Genomic DNA, 14,759 nt, shown 5'->3' with positions numbered 1-14,759 from the left:
AGATTTACACTGACATCAAGTAAGAAAATGTATAGCAGGTGGTTTCAGTATATAAACACTTCTAAAGCTAGGGGTTTCAACAGTATATGGTGAAAGTCTGAAGTTTATGAATATAGAGAGTTAAAAATAAAAGTATGAGTTGCAGGGAACACCAAGAATTAAAGAGTAGCAAAAGAAAAAGGAGGCTGCGAATGAGACAGAAGGAATAGAGTAATCAGGAGGACCAGGAAAGTTTGGAATCATCAAATTCATGGGGAGCAGAGTGTTTGAAGGAGAAAGGAATGGTGATGTGTTAAATATAGGTCGTACGGAATCATATGTCATAGTGGGCTGGTGGTATGAAGTATAAAAGTAAAAATGATAGGACTGGAAGCAGCTTTAGAGATCATCTATACTAGGCTAAACCCCTCATTTTTCAGATGGGACATTGAAATATAAAGAGATTTGGTGTATAACATATAATTGAACTTTTAATGGCAGAGCTGGAGTTAGAACCAAATCCCCTTAATGGCAGACCAGGACTGATTTTACCACACCATGAACATATACACAATTATAATGCTGTTGGAGTCTGACAATTAAAACAACCTTATCCAGGTTGTCTTAAGATAACAAAGAGGGTACAATTTTACAAAGCACTTTAGGTTCTAGGGATGTATTGGCCAGGACATTTTATCAGTTTCAATTTATTGTTGCTTGATTTGCGAATCTGCAAAACCTACAGCCAGATGGTTAATTTACAAGAACTAACACAGAAGCTAATCATATTGTCAGGTGCGAGATCCTCGGCCAGAGTGAGGAAGTCAGGGCCATTGGCAAAGAAAAAGGCACACGGATCCTGGGGAGTTTATGCATTCTGAGCTTATTCCATGCTCCTTTTACCCTTCCTTTGTTCTCTCAGCTCTCCTGTTCCTGCTCCACTCTTCTGTTTACATGGGTGCTGCTTTAATGTCACTACTATCAGAATATATGATTGGTTCTTACAGTGGCATACCTACCCATTTCTTGCAAGGTTAAATACACAGATTTTTTATTATCAGGTATATATACAAAACACTAAGCATGTGTGAGAGCCCATGTGGCCCCCTGTGCAGCTGTAATTAAATCTAAAGCCATCTGATTTTGTAGAACCACCTTTCATATTTGTGTGGTTTCACCCATCACTAATGCTAACGCATGTTCAGATTGATTGAATGCCTGTGCAGTATGTTTAGCTAAAGCTTCTACTTCTAACCCTACCTTAATAGTACCCCTCCAGGCAGGAAAAGAGTGAGTGGGTAAAACCGCCATGCTGCCCTTTTCTCCCAGTGCCAGCAATTGTATACCACATCCCAGTTATGGGGGACTTCTGGAAGACATTTATACACCTATCCAGGGATATAGGACCGTCCCCATGTACAAGGTCCAGTCCAATTAGCGGGCAGGTATGGCCACCCATAATGCCCACACACCTATAAATATCCAGAGGGCAACCAATCCATAAGTTTGGTTCCCACGTATTTGGCAACATTCCACCAATACCAGTTCGACTATTGACTATAGCACAATTACAAAGAAACCAGGGGGACCATCTCGTTTTTCTCCGGGAAACATTGGCACTTTGTTCAATGTTCAATACACTGGGGTATTGTTTTCCTTAATGTTACATGTTCAGCTTGAAGCCACCACCACCCATTATAGATAGCATAACCCACTGGGGGCGGGTATTGTCCATATCTCTGTGGAGTAGTGCTTCTAATTGTCTTCGTATTGCTTCCCATTCTGGTATGGAGTGGTCTGAAGCCATGTCAAATTAGCCTTGGTCACTGGGGCGATGGTCCACAGAAGGCCTTCTGCTCCCTCAGCTGTCAGGTTTGTGCATACACAGCAATGGGTTATGTTGTGAACATGGGCATAGGTAGGAGCCCATGACTGTACAGTGTAGACTGCTGTCAACCTGGGCAGAAAGACAGCAGGGCTAAAGATACCATGAGAGGTAAATCATGTCCCTCAGGCAATATACATACAACCTATTCATCTTGGAACAGAATGGTGGCAGGCATTGGTGGCCGCTCTGGTCTGGAGTACCACACCTTGTCTCCCACAATAAAGTCGACCACAAAGGGGATAGCTCCACTGGGAGCAATGGTGTGGGCCACATTTGTAAGACAAAAGTTCCCCTCAGAAGCATTTGCCCTGAGTTTTCAGGCAACGCAATGTGTACTTCAGATGCCATTTACAAACCCATGGTGTCACGTCAATCCCTTCTTCATACTGTCTCCGTATGATAACAGGATGGGTCTCCAAGTGGGGACTTCAGTTACAACAGTCTATGGCCATGTCCACACCACTGTTTGTCCTGACCTCAAGGCAGTAGGAACAGGCAATACCAAAGTTGCATCTAGAACTTTAGGAAATGCAAGAGAGTCTGAGGTGTACATTAATATATGTAAGGTTAAAGCATGTCCCTGTACAACCAAGTCTAGGGGCGACTGCCCTGGTTGACGTGGCTGCTCATTTAGAAGGTGTACTACCCACCACAGATAGGTAGCCCACCCCTGCAAGGTCAGCTCATTTGGGGACATCATGCGTAATGTGTCCTCTAATAAACCATTATACCTTTCAATCATGACTACCGTCTGTGGTCGATATGGAACATGCAAATGCCAATCAATGTCTTCATTTTTTGCCCAGGTTTGCACTTTGGAACCTGTGAAATGGGTGCCTCTGTCATTCCACACTTCAAGGGGATGCCCATACCAGGCACTTAAAATATTCAATGCCACAATGGTACTCTTTTGCGTGACTATTCAGAATAGAAGGACATAAAATAAATCTGTACTAATATCCACTGCCCTACTTTGGAGTTTGTGTTTCTGTGTGATGGAGCTGGACTCAGATGTGATCTTTGTTCACAAGCCTCTCCTGTTACTTTTACTGGAACTGTAGTTGGTGCTGGGGTTTAGTGTATACCAGGGGACCAGAATCTCTGGACTGACCCTGTGATAGCCAGGCCCTGAGCCTCAACAGACTTCAGCTCCTACACTCTGGTTTATTGGACTTACCCCACTCATCTAACATGGAGGTGAAGAAGGTCAACCACCACACCAGGGAGCCAAGACTGCCTACAACTGAAAGCAGGATGATTGCATCCAGCATCCATGTGGAATCTAAGCCCCCTCTTGATATAGATGTGGAGTGGACACAACCATTCCAAGGTCCACAGGATGGATGAATAGAGTATGGATTAGAGTGGACTTACTGATATTCTATTCACGAACTATTGTGATTAGTAATCGAAGAAAATGGGGAACTGGTGTGGAGAAAGTAGTCATGGTGGCTGCTGGGGGTAGGGAGTGGGAGGAAGAGATGAGATGTGGGGGCATTTTCGGGACTTGGAGTTGTCCTGGATGGTGCTGCAGGGACAGTTACCAGACACTATATGTCCTCCCATGGCCCACTGGGAGGACTGTGGGAGAATGTGGGCTATGATGTGGACCATTGACCATGACATGCAGTGGTGCTCAGAGAAGTATTCACCAAATGCAATGAATGTCTCATGATGATGGAGGAATTGTTATGGGGGGAGGAGTGGGGTGAGGGGTGTGGGGTGTATATGGGGACCTCAGATGTTTTTAATGCAATATAAAAAAATAAATAAAGACAAAAAAAAGTGAAAAAAAAATATCCACTGCTGTGAATAGGAATTTATATCCTTTATTCAGAGGGCAGGGGTTCACTATAATCTACCTGCCATACATGTAGGGGTCTGTCTCCTTGCTTTACAACTCCTTTTTTCATTGGCACCTGACATCTGCATGGGTATTGTTTAGCACATAGCTCACAGGCTATTACTGTGTTCATTGCATCTGCAGTTGTTAATGGGATACTTTATTGCCTGGCTATCTGCAGGAGGGTTTGAGCCCCCACATGTCCCATGTGCTTATGTAAACAGGTGGCCCATCAGTTGGATGGTATAAAGCTCTTACTTGTGCTAGACTGTCTGCAGCATCATTTCCTGGGCTTATGAGAGGTTTATGCCCTGCAACATGATAAACAGTTATGCGTCATTCTTGTCCTTTAGACCACAAGTCCTTCCACAAATTTTGTCCCCAGAGAGGTCTTTTAGCAGTTATCTATTCTTGCTGCTCCCACTTGGGCAGCCATAAAGTTAGTCCTTTGTACATGGCTGTATTAGTCAGCCAAAGGGGTGCTAATGCAAAATATCAGAAATTGGTTGTTTTTTATAAAGTGTATTTATTTGGGGTAGGAGCTTACAGATACCAGGCCATAAAGCATAAGTTACTTCCCTCACCAAAGTATATTTTCACATGTTGGAGCAAGATGGCTGCCAGTATCTGTGAGGCTTTAGGCTTCCTGGGTTCCTCCCTTCCAGGATCTTGCTTCTCTCTGGGTTCAATGTTCCTTTCTTCTTGGGGTTTGCTTCTCTTTCCTCTGTGTGCTTACATCCCAGGGCACCAGCTTAAGGTTTCAGCATCAAGCTCCAACACCAAAACTCTAACATTAAGAACCCTCATGGGTAGTGGACATGGCTCAACTGATAGAGAGTCCTTCTACTATATGGAGGGTCCAGGGTTTGATCCCCAGGGCCTCCTCACCCATGTGGTAAACTGGCCCATGTGCAGTGTGGCTGTGCACAAGGAGTGCTGTGCCATGCAGGGATAACTCTGCATAGCAGGGCCCCAAACGCAAGGAGTGTGGCCCGCATGAAGAAAGTGCAGCCCACCCAGGAGTGGTGCCATACACAGGGAGAGCTGACATAGTAAGATGATGCAACAAAAAGAGGCACAGATTCCCAGGGCTGCCTGATAATGCAAGTAGATGCAGAAGAACACACAGAGAATGGACACAGAGAGCAGACAACGGCGGGGGCCGGGGGGGGGGGCAGAAGGGAGAGAAGTAAATAAAATAAATCTTAAAAAAAAAAAAGAACCCTCACATCAAAAGCTCCAACTCTGTCCTTTGCCATGCCTTTTATCAACACCCTAATGATGTGGCCCAATCGAAGCCCTAAACATAACTCAATTATGCCCAGTAATAGACCAGATTACAAACATAATCCAATATCTATTTTTGGAATTTGTAACTATATCAAACTGCTAAAAAGGCCCAACTATCTGTACACATGGTAAGGGGGCCAGGTTCATGCGTTATAACTAGCCAAACAGCACTTAGTTCAGCCCACTGGCTGCTTTGAACAAATCCAGTTTCAAACCAGATATCTTCTGTATCCACTTGGATACCTACAGTGGTTCAAAACATCGTGATGCTTTTACTGGACCCATCTGTATACCAGGCATCAGCTGGTATAGTGCCCATTCCATCCTTGTACTGGTTAGGCTCTAAAGTCTGGGGACCTGGAAGCCCTCTGGCCAAGGGGTTAACCCGACTCTACTGGTCCTAACACTTCATACAACTGAGCAGACAGGGGGCTAGGACTCAACATTGCCAGCTGTTTCAAATATACCCCCCATTTGGCCAATGTGGGCATCCGAGCCACCCCAGTCCTGAGGGCATTCAACTACAAACATACCCATCCTGCCACAGGGAGCGAGGTTGTACTAGGATTTGTTGTGGCCCTGTAAGCACTTCACATGCCTGAAGAACAGCATACACTGCCGCTAACTGACATTCAGTAAGAGAATAGCAGGGCTCTGCCCCTTCCCATAATGGAGATCAGAATCCTATGGGCACCCTGCATTTCCCATGTGTTTGTCAGAGGCCCAAGCTGTACCCAGCATCATAGCAAGTGACAGCAGTTGGAAAGTCAGGGAGTGATCAATAACTTGCAAGGCCTGAGTTTGACCAACTGCCTGCTTGGCAGCTTGGAAAGCATGTTCCATGGTATCAATCCAATCCCAAACACTTCCTTCTTCTGGAGGGCATACAAGGGAAGAAGTATCTGTACCGAATGAGGTACAAACACCCTCCAATATCCTAATAAGCCAGTAAATGCCTACAACTGTTTTACAGTAGTAGGTTGGAGGTATGCTTGTACTTTATCTATTACTACCTCGGGGATAACTTTTGTCTTACCTGACTGAACAACTCCCAAGAATTTTACAGATACTCTATGACCTTGGACCTTAGCTTTGTTGACTGCCTATCTCGTAGATCCTTGGCTGCTGCTTCTAAATCTGAAAGAGAATCAGAGAGCTCTTAATCAATATAATGAAATAGATGAACAGAAATTTATGCATATGTAGAGAAATCCAGCACAATCAAGCCATGGCAGATGGTTGGGCTATGAATATACCCTTGAGGAAGCACCATATAGGTCCACTGGCATCCTTCCCACATAAGGGCAAATTGTTCTTCATTCTCTGGTGCAATATCTACAGAGAAAAAGCATTAGCCAAATCCCCCACATAATGGTATTGTCCTAACACATGTGACAGCTGATCCATGATCTCAGTCACTGATGGGACTGCTGCATGTAAAGTTGGAGTCACTTTATTCAGTTCATGGAAATCTACCATCATGCACCATGTTCTGTCAGGCTTGGTCCTCGGACCTCCCTAATCAGGTTCCTCGGCCCATTTGTCACTTTTCATAGACATTGTTGTCTTGTTCTGCCCATTAAACATCTTGTAAATGGAGAGGACATCCCATTAGTGGGGGCTTTTTCCCCTGCAGTTTTTTATACTGCGGTTCTGGTGCCAGCTCCTTCCAGAGAGCTAGTAGTACTTCATTAGGGTGCTGGTCTATCTTAAGTGGAGCCACACCAGCAGCAGTGAAATCTGCCCACATTTGCAGTTGAGATGCTTTCAGTAGCCCCAGGGACTTGCTCCCCCAGGCCCGAGTTAGACCAGTGCCTTGCCCCCCCCCCCCCCCAATATGGTGCCCTCCTCATGCTGCTCCAGAAGGGGGAGGGACCTTTCGGCATATTGGCCTTACCCCATGGTCCTGCTTTCTGATCTCCACATCACATCCCCTAATTGAGCTCGGGCCATGGTTACTTCATAGATCTTATGCCCCCCATCTGGGGCTAAGGAGGCTGCTAAGCAACCAGAAGTACCTGGAGGAGCTGTAGCCAGAATCATGTTCTCCACACAGGTGGAAAATAGTTCACTGTCCAGGCCTATATAATTTGCCTGGAACATCATTCAGCACATTCCCATCTCACACACAATCTGAACCGGGTCCATATAAGTGGTCCATTTACTAATAGTCTGAGGGATGTCCCCAGCATCATGCCATATTTTCCTACACAGAGGCATCAGCCAGTTTATAAGGGAGTAATCACCCTGTATGTTGTGCTGTCAGCATGACTGAATACACTGCTGCAGTGAAGGGTGGGAGGTGAGCGCTCAACTGCTGCATCTCACCACTAGACAGAGAGATGCTGTAGCGCCGTCATCCCAAAGGCACAGCAACCAAGCGGGGACAGTCTCAGACTGCCGCTGACGAAACTGCTTAGCCAGATGCCTCAGCCCTTCGGTGTGTATGGCATATACGTAGTTTGTTGATGGACCTGGGCATCCCCTGCCACTTCCCCACCCGGCACAAGTGGTTGATTATGCTCTATCTGCAGTTTCATGACAGTCCAACCAGTGGGGATGGTGCGGGGATCCCGCCCGAGACCCATCGCAAGCACTCACAGCACCATTGGCCTCTCTCAGAGCCATCTCTTCCTCCAATACACTCAGGTGCCCTGTAAGTCTCTGAACACTGGCTTGCCCAGCTAAAAACTTCCTTGTGCTGTTCCTGCAGCACGGTCAGGAACAACCAGGGCACTTTCCCAGCCCATTCCTTTTGGAATGGAGGTAACACAGTTCCCAGAGATTCGGCGCCTTTGCAATAGACTTCGGAGTGGGATGAACTGTATCCCAGCTCCCCAGTGGGGCCCATTACAGGAAAATTACTGCCACCAGATACTAAAGACCGGAAAGAGGCCACATCCCACCCCCGTCATGCACTGCCAGGTCCATGGGGGCTGAAGATCCACTCACCATGCCTGGAAGATCCTGCTGACTGCACCAAATGTTGGTTCCAATATCCTCTGCCAGAGTAGGGGAGTCAGGGCTGTTGGCGAAGAAAAAGGCAGGCAGAGCAGTGGGGAGTTTATGCTTCTGAGTTTATTCCGTGCTCCTTTTTCCCTTCCTTTATGCTCTCCACTCACTCCTGCTCCTGTTCCACTCTTCTGTTTACATGGGAGCTGCTTTTATGTCACTGCTATCAGAATATATCATCAGTTCTTACAGTGGCAGACCTGTCATGTCACATATACTGATTGGCTGGCATATGTGCTGGTCAGGACCAAGTCCGTCCTGGAAGCTGAGTGCAGTTGCACTGTGTCATTGTTTCCCAGATATGGCCAAGAGGTATCCAGGACACTTCACCCATTTAACTATTGGGCTCTAGCTCCTCCTATACACATCTGGAATTGAAACACTAGGTTTATCTAGTTTGAATAGAGACAATCACAGCAAGGTTGGGAGATGAGGAGAACTAATCACACAAAGAAAGTTCCCCACTTCAAAGTTAAGTACTCTGAGCTTGCACAGAGTGGCATTTTATTCCACAACAGGGGCACCATCTGTCCCTTCACTCTTCTACACTTTAAGGCCCAGACTCTAGGATTAGAACTGGATATGGCTCTGCCCATAGGTGCCTTTCAGATCCAATTCACAGTGACGGTGTAAGTTGCTGCAGAAGAAAGAGACATTTATACATATGAGACAACTAATGGACTCACCTAGTAGTTAAGATACTTTTTATCTCCACTCTGGCAGTTTGGTATTGTTTATGAATTCCAAAAATAGATATTGGATTGTGTTTGTAAACTGGTCTGTTCCTCTGGACATGTCAGGTTTTATTAGATTCAGAGGTTTCACTTTTATGTTATTAAATCAAGATTAGGGTTTTTATTTGACCACATCATTAGGGCAACTTGGTTTAAATCAGCACCTACAGCTATCCTACAGGTGTGGGCTATATAAACAGAGGCTCAGTCAAAGAGAGGGAAGTACACAGAGAAGGAGGATACAGAAGCAGATACGCAGGAAGAGAGAATGCCCCATAGACACGGCCCCAGGAAGAGAGATGAGCCTGATAGTCTACAGCTGACCTTGTAGATAGACCAGAACACCTGAACCCAGAAACAAGCCCCAGGGAAAGTGATGAGCCTTATGCCAGCCTACAGCCGAAATCAGAAGAAGCTGGGACACAGAGCCTTAAGAGGAAAGAGAAAGGCTGAACATCTTGTGTCAACACATAGCAACAGACTTTGAGTAAGAAGTACCTCTTATGGTACCTTGAGCTGGACTCTTTAGGGCCTGGTAACTGTAAGCTTCTACCCCAAATAAATACCCTTTATAAAAGCCAACAGAGTTCTGGTACTTTGCATCAGCACCCCTTTGGCTGACTAATATACCCACCCCCACAGAAATATGTGTCATGTGTAATTAACAGAAATTCTAGACATATTGAATAAGGTAATATTGGATAAATTCTTAGGTTGAATTACCCTATAATAAATAGAAACTATCTGAAAAGATTATGCCAATTTGGTTTCCACTTTTTATGGCAAAACCAATGGAGTGAATGTATTATAGTCACTGTAAACTTGGAGCTTTCAGAGCTTTGACAGATATCATAGAAATTAAACACTTTAATTTAAAAAGTTTAAGTATCATAAGTTTCATAAAATTGAAACATTTTAAGATCTTACTTTTGTAATTGTGTCTCCATCCTTTTTTTAAGAGAAGTATTTAAATTCTATTTTTAATCTACAGTAGAAATTAAAGAAACATGTGGAGGGTTCTGTATGAAATAAATGATCCCTACAGTAAAAAAAAATCTATTCTTATCCTATAGATTCTGAAAAATTTTGGAACATATATCATCAAGACAAGCAGTCTGGTAATTTTTTGGGAAAGGTGGTATCAAAGATATTTTGCTTTCAGTTTTCACTGGTATGGTGAAGGCAGCAAAAGAGTGTACATTCTGTATTTTGGCAGTGGCAACTGAGTAGTGGTGTGGTTTGCAGGGGAAGGAATTAGATTTTTGTTGATTTTTCAATATAGTATGTACTGTGAAGGTAGTAGTTATAATAGCAAAGGTTTTGCTCATATAATAAGTATATATACTTATTAGTAAATATATTAGTAAATACTTATTAGTAAAATATATTAGTAAATACTTATTAGTAAAGTATATATACTTATAGTAAAGGTTTTGCTCATATAGTAAGTTTCTCATACTCTATCAGATAGTCCAGAAATCTATTATTACATTTTAAGATGACCATTAAATGATAAAGCACATTGTAACTACAAAGTTCTGTAAAGCCTTTGTACAAACTCACTGCTTTCATTCCCTCCAGTTTTTTTAGGCTTAGTAGAAAATAGTTTTAATTCAGTCAAGGAGGAGAAAGATGTCAAAACACTGTACTAATTTAGACCTGGATATAGTTAGACTTAACAAATATATTGGAGATACCTAATTTATTTCCATATGTTGAAATCCTTAAGGCCTAAAATTATGTTCAGCTTTTAGAGAAATCTGTGTCCACAGAGAGAAAAGACAATGGCTTTGGAAATTGACTAAAATGCATAGATCATATTAGGGATCTCAGATCTTAATAATTCTGTATGTTTACTGATGGTACTACATTCTTGACATAAAGTGAAATTAAGTCCAGACATAAATGATCAACTGTATTGATGAAGAGATCAATGGTACTCTTGAAAATTTCTCTGTATTAGAAAGAATAACTGTTGACCACCTACTCTAAAAATAGGCCCTGTACTAGATGCTAAGGGGTACAATATTCCTGCCCTGTACAGAGGAGAGAAGCAGCAGTGAGGTTCAGAGAGCTAAATGGCAACTGGAGCCAAAGCCTGTTCTCACTGATGTCCTAATACTGATGTACCAGGTCAAATCACTTCACTTTAATTATTCATTTTTTATCTTAAAAAAGTAATAGTACTACATTACTGCAGCAAGTAGTACATTACCACAGCAAGTGCCCTAAATTTAACTCTCATTTCCTGACACAGGTACAAGTTCTCCTGAGACTGGTACTGTAGCAGAATTTTCCTAACATAATATTATGAAGATAAGTTATTTAAGTAGTGCCAGGAAGATGCTTTGGGAGAACTGGAGATATATTTGAAAGTTTAGGCAAACTTTTCTTTACAAAGGAATTCCGCTGACACTTAAAAAAAAATAGGGTGCTCCTTATTATTTTGAAAAGACGGATTTAGCCAAACTGACATGATCTCTTAAGTTCAAGACCATCAATAAAATTTTGGAAGGGATTTAGCCATTTTTTTTCTTTTGAGATGTAAACTCAAATATCCTAAAGAAATAAAGTTACATTTTTACAATGCCATAAATTGGAATGAACAATAGCAATTAATTACCCTTGTTATTTCCTAAGATAATGAAAATATATTTTGTGAAAAAAAATTCAGGTTTCTTTGGAAGAAGCTTAAATCTTTCTGGAAAATAGAAATTATTGCCAATCTCAACATTCTTTTATCACCTTTTCAGTTAATTGAATAGTCTAAATTATAATGATATTCCTGATGATAACCATGACCCTAGTTATCTTATATTGAAAAGTATAGTTTTGTATCTGGAAGAATAAGTGTAAGTTGAGAAATCTTTTAGAACATATCAACCTAATTATACTTGCCCTAAATTAAAAGGGCAAAAATGGGTCAAGATTATTTTTATTTATGGCAATCATTTTTATAAATAATTTTAAATTATATCATTTAGTGTTTGTGTATTTCTTTGATATAAGCTTCACAAGAAGATAAACCTTAATCCATATAAAAACAACCACAACAAAATCTTGTCAATTAATACTTTTTTATTTTGAAAAATTTAAAAGTAAAAACAAGTTCAGAGGATAAAGTAATGCATATTCATCTACCCAAGAAAAGATTAATATTGTGTAGCTTTTGTTTCAGATGTTTTTATGTAAAATAACTATGACACATAAAGTATAAGGTTATCTTGCAGTTGGACTGGAACAGCTCTGTTATCTTGCCTAGAAGTCTGGTGCGACCCTTGCCCAAAATAAAGATTAGGTGTGTTGGCTGGTGATTACATTGGCATTTAAAATTTGAAAATATCCTAGAGGCACTCAGTACTAGCTTGCCTACTTTGTTTAAGGCTGTATAGATTCATGGTTTGCATGGTTTAACTGATTACTTAGCCATTAGCTGGTGAGCAGCAATGTATAAAAGAACTCTCTATAAACTTGTTCCTGGACTCCTCTGAAACTGAGAGTCTTACGTATCTTGGTGGTTCATAATCTGAAGATGAAGTATCCTGTGCAACTGAGAAAAGACACTGGAGGCTGTGCCTACAGGTTTTCAGACCTACTATGGCCTACACTTTATTTCAACGGTTGGCCCATATCCTTTACCATCTGTTTGTTGCTGTTATATAGATATGCAATTAATTTTGGTACATTTATTTTGTGTTCAGGAAAACTGACTGACTTACTAAAGCATATTTGTAGATTCTTTCGGATTTTTTAACTACATAATTATATTATCATTCTTTCTTTCCAATCCCTATTTCTTTTATTGTATTTTCTTTTTTGCACTACAAAGGAATTCCAGTGCAATATTTAATAAATTAGTGATAGCAGGTTCTCTTGTCTTATTCCTGCCATTAAAATGAATGCTTAATATGTCACCATTATGCATATTTGCTATAATATTTTTGGTAGTTTTCCTTATAATATTAACCAAGTTTACTTTGTACCTAATTTATTTGGGTTTTATTTTTCTTTTTTTAAATCATGAATATTTGTTGTATTTTAACAATTCATTTACTTTTTCTGAAATAATGACATTGTTTTATTTTTTCTTTATTCTTTCAGTGTGATAAATTATATTAATTTTCTAATATTAAACTAACCTTTTACTTTTAGGATAAATTCAATTTGATTGTGACTATATATACATATATATGTATATATACACAAACACATAAAAATATACACATATATTTTTCATGCATTGCTGGGTTCAGCTTGTTTATATTTTGTTTAAGATTTTTTTTATCTTAATTGATATGCAAGTTTGGCTTGTTATTTTCCTTTTTCATATTGTACTTAGTAATTATCAGGACAATCTTAGCCTTAAATTCTCTGAGTTTTTATATAAAATGATAAAATTTTTTGTCAGTAATCCTCACAAGTAAAATGATATTTTTTTAATCTTTATATGAAAATTTTTAACTAATGATTTCCTTTAATGATTTTATGACTATTGGGGTTTTATCTATTTTCTTGAAAAAATCTTAGACTATAGATTTCTAGAATTTGTCCGTTTTATTTAAGTTTTAAAAATTATTTGGGGAAATGGACTTTGGCCCAGTGGTTGGGGTGTCCGTCTGCCACATGGGAGGTCCGCGGTTCAAATCCCGGGCCTCCTTGACCCGTGTGGAGCTGGCCCATGCGCAGTGCTGATGCGCGCAAGGAGGGCCGTGCCACACAGGGGTGTCCCCCGCGTAGGGGAGCCCCACACGCAGGGAGTGCGCCCCGTAAGGAGAGCCACCCAGCGCGAAGGAAGGAGCAGCCTGTCAAAGAATGGCGCCACCCACACTTCCCTGCCGCTGATGACAACAGAAGCGGACAAAGAAACAAGATGCAGCAAAAAGACACAGAAAACAGACAACCGGGGGGAGGGGGGAGGGGAATTAAATCAATAAAAAAATAAATCTTAAAAAAAAAAATTATTTGCATTAAGTTTTCATAATATTCTTTTATCATCTTTTTAGTATCTGTATTATCTGTAGATTATGTCTGATATTTTCCATATCTAAAATCGTGTCTCTCTTTTTCTTCTCAGTCATTTTTGCCAGTGGTTTGCCAATTTTATTAGTCTTTTCAAAGAACAAATTTTTGGCTATTAACTATGTCCATTATATAAAATTTTTGTTTTCTTGAATTCTTCTAAATCCTCACTGACATTTTTGTTTTCTTAATCTATCAATTAATAAGAGGTGTGTTAAAATCTCCCACTATGACTCTGGCTTTGTCTATGGCTCTTTGTAAATCTCTTTTACGTACAATATATACCTATGTTATTAATTATACACAAATTCAGATTTATAATCATCTAGTTGTTTATCATTATATAGTAAATTACAAGACATAAGATTTTTGCTTTTAAGTATTCTTATATTAATATTGCTATGCCAGTTTTCTTTTGGTTAGTGTTTGAATGATATATGTACACCTTTTTATATATTTACTTTCAAATTATTGTATTTTATGTTATCAACATTCAGTCTATAAATCTTTATATTGTATAAAAATCATTTATCCATTTACTTTCATTGCAGTTATTAATAGATTTGTTATTTATTCCATCATTTTATTTGGTACATTATTTTTTCCCACCTATTCTATCTTTTATTTTCTGTGTTTTCTTGATTTCTCTTAGACTGACTTTTTTTAATTCAACATTTTCCCTCTACTTAATGGAAAGTTGTACATTTTATTTCAGTTTTGGTATGGTCCCCAGAAAATGTATCATGCATAGTTAACATAATAAAATCTAAAGTTAATCAGTATCTTTTACTTCTTCTGAAATGTAAATATCATCTTTTATGTTTTATAGTCAGTATTTGCTTCTTTTGACCATTAATAAAATATTTTCCATCTTTTTTGCTCATCATCCCTTTTTCCATGTTAATCTTTCTACATGGGCTCTGTTGTCTTCTACATTAAGTATATCCTACAATATCATTTAGTGAAAATATGTTGGACTGAAAACACAATTTCA

Source organism: Dasypus novemcinctus, chromosome 1, assembly GCF_030445035.2.
Source record: "Dasypus novemcinctus isolate mDasNov1 chromosome 1, mDasNov1.1.hap2, whole genome shotgun sequence".
Classification (NCBI taxonomy): Eukaryota; Metazoa; Chordata; class Mammalia; order Cingulata; family Dasypodidae; genus Dasypus; species Dasypus novemcinctus.
Note: the sequence above shows the minus strand (reverse complement) of the source record.